Here is an 8,094-nt window from a genome sequence, read left to right on the forward strand (position 1 = left end):
GCGGGCCCTTTGCCTCCTCTCATCAACCGGACTTGTTCATGAATTAAAAAGTGCGACATTCACACATAAAAGCGGGACTATAGTGGCTCCATTCCTACAGCCCCGTTCAATTGAAAATCTCGACCTTCGAGACTTAACCAGTCGCGAAAGCACTAGTTGCGTACGCGACTTAAATCCTTTAATTGATTGATCACAACAGAACTAAAGACTTGAACACACTACCCACATGTTTTCTAGCACGTCCGTGTGATAGAGATTATCGATCCGTTTTGGGATGCCAAGGTATTTCAAAAGTTACTATGAAATGACTTGAAACATGCACAGAAAAGTATACAATTTTACTAAATCATAATTGTGACTAACAAAAGAATAACTATCTTGATAATTATGCCATCATAAATGTGCACTATTCAATGATTGCACAACATACAAAAAAGCAAGGAACAGCTTCCAGAAAGCTCAAAAGGAAATCAGATCACTCTATAACTACCCAGTCTTCATATATACATTTAATCCAAATAAGCGCTTAACTACTCAAATTATATAAGATTTATAGGAATGACAGGACTCAAAAATAAGATATAATCAATAATCAACAGCTTAATTAAATAATCAGTCAAACCCCATATCAAACTCAGGTAAATAATTATGACGGACGACTAGGTTTCGTGGGTTCACAGACCAACACAGCCTTTCACATCACAGACGGACACTGCTCTTCACATGGGTTCACCGAAGAGCACTCCACTTCACATGGGTTCATTGAAATCGCCCACTCAAAACAATCATGTAAAAATTTTTTAGAAAAAATCGAATTTAGAAAGTAGAAAATAAATAAATAAAAATAAATAATAATAAAATATATAAAAAATAATAATAATTTTTTTGTCTCTAATTTACACTCTCTTAACCCGATTATATATCTCTCCTAATTATTAATAATAAAAAAAGCACAAGATATTATCCTTTCCAATTCTGTCAACAATAATTATCTAAATTCAAAATTCGACGCAATCATCAACCTGGATCCAGTGGACGCCGCCAAGGACAGCAGATGATAGCCTCCCTGCGCTTTTCCTCCCTTGCCACGTCTGGACACCAAAAATTAATTTCCGATATATTAACATAAAACTGAGTGAGTGCAGGTAAATTCCCACTCAACCAAACAGGTAAGCAGAAATATTTTAGTAGCATCATGAGTGCGTGGGTCCATTCCCTCTCATGAATCAGCCCTCCAGTCAGACCGCAATGGGTCAAAAAAAAAAGGTCCCACGGCTGAAGGATAAAATTATCAGTGCACCGTGTGCACATAAACGCCTAGGGTATGAGGCTCTCATTCCTTCTCCCAGGAACAATTATCAGGTCGCCGTGGAAGAACGCAGCAACAGAGGGAGCGTAATACATATATGCAGACCCAGCCAGCTAGCACCCAACCCACTAAACTCACTAAAGTGTATAAACTACAGCAGCCGGATAGACCAGCAACTACCAGTAACTAGGACTAAATCTAAGGCTGCCCAGGAGAAGAAGAAGAGTAACTGCATCTCTTATATAATACTAGCTACGATGTCGTAGCCTCAACTTGATTTGTTGTGGTTGAGGCTACGATCATGTAATGGAGCAAAAAAAAAAAAAAAATCATCGCTAAAGTCAGAAAAACAAACAGTGTAGAAATCAACTGCATAAGTATAATCATGTTGTGAAAGAAGTTTGGCTTATTTTGAATTTATTAAGCCCTTACACGATAAAATAAATTGGCATGGTTACTCTAACCTTATCCTGTCCGCCATGACAGATAACGCGAGGCTCTCGCCATGACCCCTTTTCTACGTAAGGCTTGCCAGAACATATTTTGGATATTCTACGCTATATTATTATCAATCAAGTGCGAATAATCGCTTCTTGGTTGAATTTCAAAGTTGCCGATAAACCGTATTTACGTTTAATGCGCAGAATTTCTGACCCAAACGGCGCCAAATTTTTACTACGATTTGTTTACATTTCCCAATAAGGCGTCAATATCCTTATATGGCACACAAACAAACGAGGCTGAGAATGGAAGTAATCATTATTTGAAACAACATGGCGGACGATCTAAACGAAAATATCGGCCGAAAAAAGTAAACGAGATTTTACAACTATTTCTACAATGATTTTCGATACTTCCGGTAGTAAATAAGAGGACTACTCTATTTATTGGATTATATGCAAGGAATATGTTTAAAGTGTTATTATTAAGCTAAAAGAGCGCCGGGTGTGATTCACACCGGCTTGCTCCATTAACACGTATATGCTCATGTTAGTACCCTGTCCACGAGGTACGAGTAAGGGTACTAATATTAGTACTAATATAATAATATCTTTTAAATAAAAATTTAATAGTAAGTACGGAAGAAATCGCAGTTAGTTGTGTAAAAGGGACTCATACCAATTCCCTTAATTTAAAAAAAGAAATCGTTTCGATCATAACATTATCTCGCTTAATTCATTCTGGCTAAAATAATTGAAACTTTGGCAAAAAATTTCTTTTATATGTAGAATTTATGTTTACGTAAGTCATTTTCTCAATGTTTTTCACCAAATCCTATGTTAGCATTCGTCTGCTTATAGTTATACCATGAAAACAAAATATAACAAACATCAATTCTATGGCTCTGCTATAAGAGCAACTTACGTTTTCCCTCAGAAAATGCCGAGCGTCTTGTGTTTTGTTTATTTCATATTCTTCCTTGACTAAACAATCTAAATTGGTTTGCGTGTTTACAGATGCTTAACATTCTCTCTCAAAGTTGTAGAATATCATATCGCTTAATGAAATCTAAAAGTCACTTTCTAACACCAACACATAGACATTATTTTCTTCCAAAAAGTCACACAAATGGTTTGTCTAAGTCTTTTCATAAATATAGGAAGTGAGGTCTAACGAAACATTTCTTCAAGAACTGAGATATCATACTATATTTACTTCCATGATGTATCAAAGATCGAAACCAGGAACTTAAACAAAACGAGGACACAAAACTATGCCAGTTGATGAGATGCATGATTAGGAGGCAAACATTTATAACGTAAAAATGTATTCGCTTCCAAAATGTATTCTTTGTTGCAAGATTTTACATCTTGAAATTTATTTAGAACTTTTTTGTGCTCCGTTTGCTTATCTTCTGTCCACACCAGATTCCAAATATTAAAACAAATGTCAAAACTCATTCCAGTGGCATTAGTCGGAAAAATCTTGACTTTACATTTATGACAATTTTGACAAGATTTTGGAGTCTAAACTGCCATTTTGTATCAAATTCAACCCAACCTAAAATATCAATGTCTGTTTAACTAGGGGAGGTTAGACAAAATTTAGTGATCGTATGAATTTAGTCTATTTCATACTCTTTTCGACTGATTTGAAATCTTTGTTCAATTCATTTTAAACAAATTCTAGAAGTCACTTTCATTCCTAAAAATGCAACTATGAGGTTTGAGTCTGTTTCAAAATCAGGTTGAACGAGGAATTCCATTAGTTTGGGAAACAATACTGATGAATCTTATAAGTGGCTGTTTGTCCTGTGCAAAGAGTAACAATTTTAAAGGGACTTAAAGTAAGTAAAATTCGCAAAATGCGATATCATGGTCATTATTTGGCTTTCCGCCACTGTTAATTTCTTGGTCCCTGCCATCGGTGAAAATGTATATGAAGAAATAGGCAAACTGTAAACTTGTGTATTTGTTTTATATTGAAAGCCCGATAAAGTGTGAGAAAACAAAAAGACCTGCGAAACTTACGAATGACACCACTCACAGTCCAAACTCCCTAAAAGGACGGCCAGCAGTAGACCTTGAACAGAAAGCCTTTTTATCCCCGTTGTGCCAGATATAATCGGTGTTTATTAGGATTATCTGTCATTTACATACATTACAATATCAGATTTCAACAGTGCGTCAGTAATCGAAAGGCACACAACACACAAATTAGCAACCTTTCATAATTAATCTTTGGTGCATTGGGTGCTGTACTGAAGGAAGTCTCCGGATGTGACACTATTGTGCAAAGTTTTCGTATTGTTGCTACCAAAAAGAGGGATATAACAATCATAAAATAAAAACCAAGAGAAATGAAGCTAAGTTGACAAAAGCAAGTTACCATTTACTGTGGAATTTGTATCATGAATAGATGAGCCATGATGAATGATTCAGCTAATTTGATTGTTGAGGAATCTATACGTTAATGATGGGGGAACGAAACTGCCAATATGGCGTTACCATGATACTGATGTTTAGATCTTTAATATAATTGTTATGCTTTCTTGAATTACATGAAATAAAAAACAATGTACTCTAAAAACGAGACACTCGTTTCTGCTAAAGGTAGAGGTGTGGGGCAGGTAAGGAGGGACCAGAAGACGTATAGATTCCTCAACAATCAAATTAGCTGAATGGAGAGATACATACCACTTAAAGGTGATCAAGGTGAATGTATACACACGTTCATATGGCGATTCCAGCTGCAAACTGTACAGTCCCATATCTGCCAGCGCATAATGCGATGGCATTTCTGTGACTGCAGTTAGTTAGGAGTAATCAGCCGAACAAACAACATATATCCTGATCTGCAGCCGCATTATACTATGGCAGATCCTGATATTTGTCGGTTGCCGTTTGATTCGACTCATAAATAAGTATATAAGGTATCTACATGTAGAATATCGTAGCTTTTAGATCATTAAAAATATGTTTGTTTCATTTTAGCACACATTGATTGTGGGAAACCATGAAACGTATATATCCTAAATATTTGCCTGTTTGCACAGTTGTGAAAATTATACCAAAAGTATGAAAAATAACAAAATAAGTAAATACGATCATAAATTGGATATCGGTTACTGTCAAATATACATTTTCAAAGACATTGCTAATATGTAAATGGAAGGTATAAAAAAAAATAAAGAAAATAACTAGAAACCTTTTCAGTCACTTGTTCAGCGGAATAGAAGTACAAATTATAGAAGCTTTAAACCTTTCATGTGCTTCAGCTTTTAAAATACACATTTGTAATAAGAATATTTTTCACAAAACCCGACAATACAGGGTAAAAGTTTTTAAAGATTACGTTAGTAATTATAAATTTAAATATTTTATAGTGAAAATAAGATTGGTGATTTACCACACGGTCAATAATTTGTGCAATCAGGATGGTTGATTTATTGCATTAAATGACACTTTAAACGCTAGTCCAAGTTTCCTTTGACCCCTCCAACCCCATTTTTTATATTTGGATATTTATGTTGATGTGTGGTTTAAGAGTTAATTTCTTATCGAAAAGCTTGAATTCGCCGCTACCATGCGGTAGCGGCATATGATAACCACTTTCCAACGGGCGTAGCAAACTTAAACGATGTTACATCGAATTTTACCTGAATGAAATCGATATATAAATGATTTATTACTGAGAAATCACGAGTATCATAATCGTTATTATCTTTAATCCTCTGACATACGAGAGGAAACTACAGCATTGATTAATCTTGACAAAGCCAGATTCATTAAGCAGAAAGCAAGCGTCAACGCGATAGACACGTGATGCCATGAAACCATCGTTGACATGTGCTCTATTCTTGATGGATGTGACCTTTTCCAAGCTGTTGCGACAGCGAGATGTTTTTAGTCGTTGTTCTCGGAGTAAATATGTTGAGAAGTATGTGTCCTTTCGTTCGTTTAAAACAGTAGGTAACTTTTATATAATATTTTCGAATCTTCGCACAATAACGCTGTAAAGGGGTCTATTGCTGATATCACGTGACCATTAGGCTTCTGATGTCATGGACATAGAGGTTGCTAAAGTTGTGTAGTCATCTGACTAGCAATGCAAATTGTGAGAACCAGATCAAATTTTGTTGAAAGAAATCTAAAAAATTAAATTAATTTGCATATGAAATAACCCTTAAAATATGGCATAAATGTATCATTACATTACAGTTTCCACTGTATGGAGCTTTTTTCCTTCACATACAAAATTAATATACAACCTAAATATTGTCAGGATTTTCCTCTCCGTGGATCAGCTAATATTCCACTCTTCTGCGTCCGATCAAAAGTCAATATAACTAAGATATAGTTAGATGGCAACCTAAAACATGCTCACAACCCTATTAACGAGAATTTATGTGTTTTCTACTAGCTACTAACTTCCTATTAGAAAATGATATATTTAGACCTCTTTAGATACAACGTCACAACCCGCTGTGGCTATAAAGTACCAGCTGCACTAAGCCATTTGGTACACGCTCACCGATTCTCGGTTGAAGAGTATTAACAACTTAATTACACTTCTCGTCCTAACTATACAGGGAAAAATCAATTAGCAGCATAAATGATGCAAATCAGAAGAAATACATGAAATGTACATTAAAAAACAACTGAATCCCAACTCATTCATGTAATACATGAATCATATAACATTTTAGACAAATACGCACAGGCAATTTACTTTTGAACTGAATGAAATTTTTTAGTATGAATTGAAAATGAATAAATGCAAAAATAATGACAAGATTAAATCAAGGAGCATATATTGTATGCAATCTAGACAATACCTTTGTGCCTTCCCCAGCCATCCCTAGCTTATTTTCAGATAATTCCCTTTGTCTCTTCTCTGACTTCGAGTCTTTCAGTGTTTTAGACCCTCTGTCCCTTGGACGATTTGTTTACGAAAAAAATTGCTTTATTAATGAATTTGCTCGGAATTTCTTTTCCCCTTCAGCAAAAAATCTTGGACTGGCTAACATCACGATTACCGTACAACCCTGAATTTCGCCTGGGAGCACAAACCCTTCGTTTGGCTTGGATAATCCCGATTATTTCTTTATTCGCCATCAATTGTATGACTCCCATTGATGCCATTTATAGGCATGGCTGAATATTTTGGATATAATTCACAATACTGTAAATTCTACTAACATTTTCACTTTATATATATACAACGAACAGTGCAACACTATTATCTAACATGCATAAGCACTTTCGACTCTTAATGAGTCTTTTACAAAGGCAAATACAAAACGTAGACAAGACAAACAAATAAAACACAAAAACTGCTGTGTTTGCAAAACTTTACATGGCTGTTTCTTCTGGAATTAAACCTTTAAATGTATTATGTTTCAACTAGTTTATTTCAATTTGTTGCGAATGCTGGAAAATATTTACTTTACCTAGAAATCGATGAGCCGTTACGACATCTGTTGTTTTATGTAAATTTATGTAAGCGTAAAGAGGGTATTTCATTGTTATAGTAGTAATTATAGGATATTAAGTAAATTTAGAGAATTATTTTTTTTTAAATTTGTATATATATATATATATATATATATATATATATATATATATATATATATATATATATATATATATATATATATATATATATATGTATATATATGTATATATATATATATATATGTGTATATATATATATATATATATATATATATATATATATATATATATATATATATATATATATATATATATATATATATATATATATATATATATATATATATATATATATATATATATATATATACATATATATATATATAATTTGGAATAACGTTATAATCATATGGACGGAAAGTGTATATAATTGCAATTTTTTTAATTGAAACGGATTTTTTGCAGTACGATTGGCTCTAAACGGTCACGTGATTCTGATATGGAATTTTTTACACATCAATAAATTCTGGGGCTCCTTTCGGTTTTTGTATGTTTGCAATATAAATAAACATTGCAGACACGTCATTGTGAAAAGATTGTTTCATCTTTTAAATTTTTTATTCAGCAAATAAATATAAATTTAACCTTTTTCAAATATTCTTTGATTGAAATGCATAGTTTACAATTTTGGCGTTCGTCTGCTACATAGTCGCGCAAAATGGCCGATTACAGTGATTTTTCACTGCAATTTTCTGCGTAATTTTTGTATCAGTTATATGACGAGGAGTTAAAAGAAATAATAGCAGCAGTAGCGATTGAAGCAGATGAAAATTGGATTTTGACGATAATGCGATGGATGTTACAAACGCTGAAAATGAAATAGGACAA

The sequence above is a fragment of the Sinohyriopsis cumingii genome, chromosome 1 (assembly GCF_028554795.1).
Source record: "Sinohyriopsis cumingii isolate HCF-2022 chromosome 1, ASM2855479v2, whole genome shotgun sequence".
NCBI classification, from domain to species: domain Eukaryota; kingdom Metazoa; phylum Mollusca; class Bivalvia; order Unionida; family Unionidae; genus Sinohyriopsis; species Sinohyriopsis cumingii.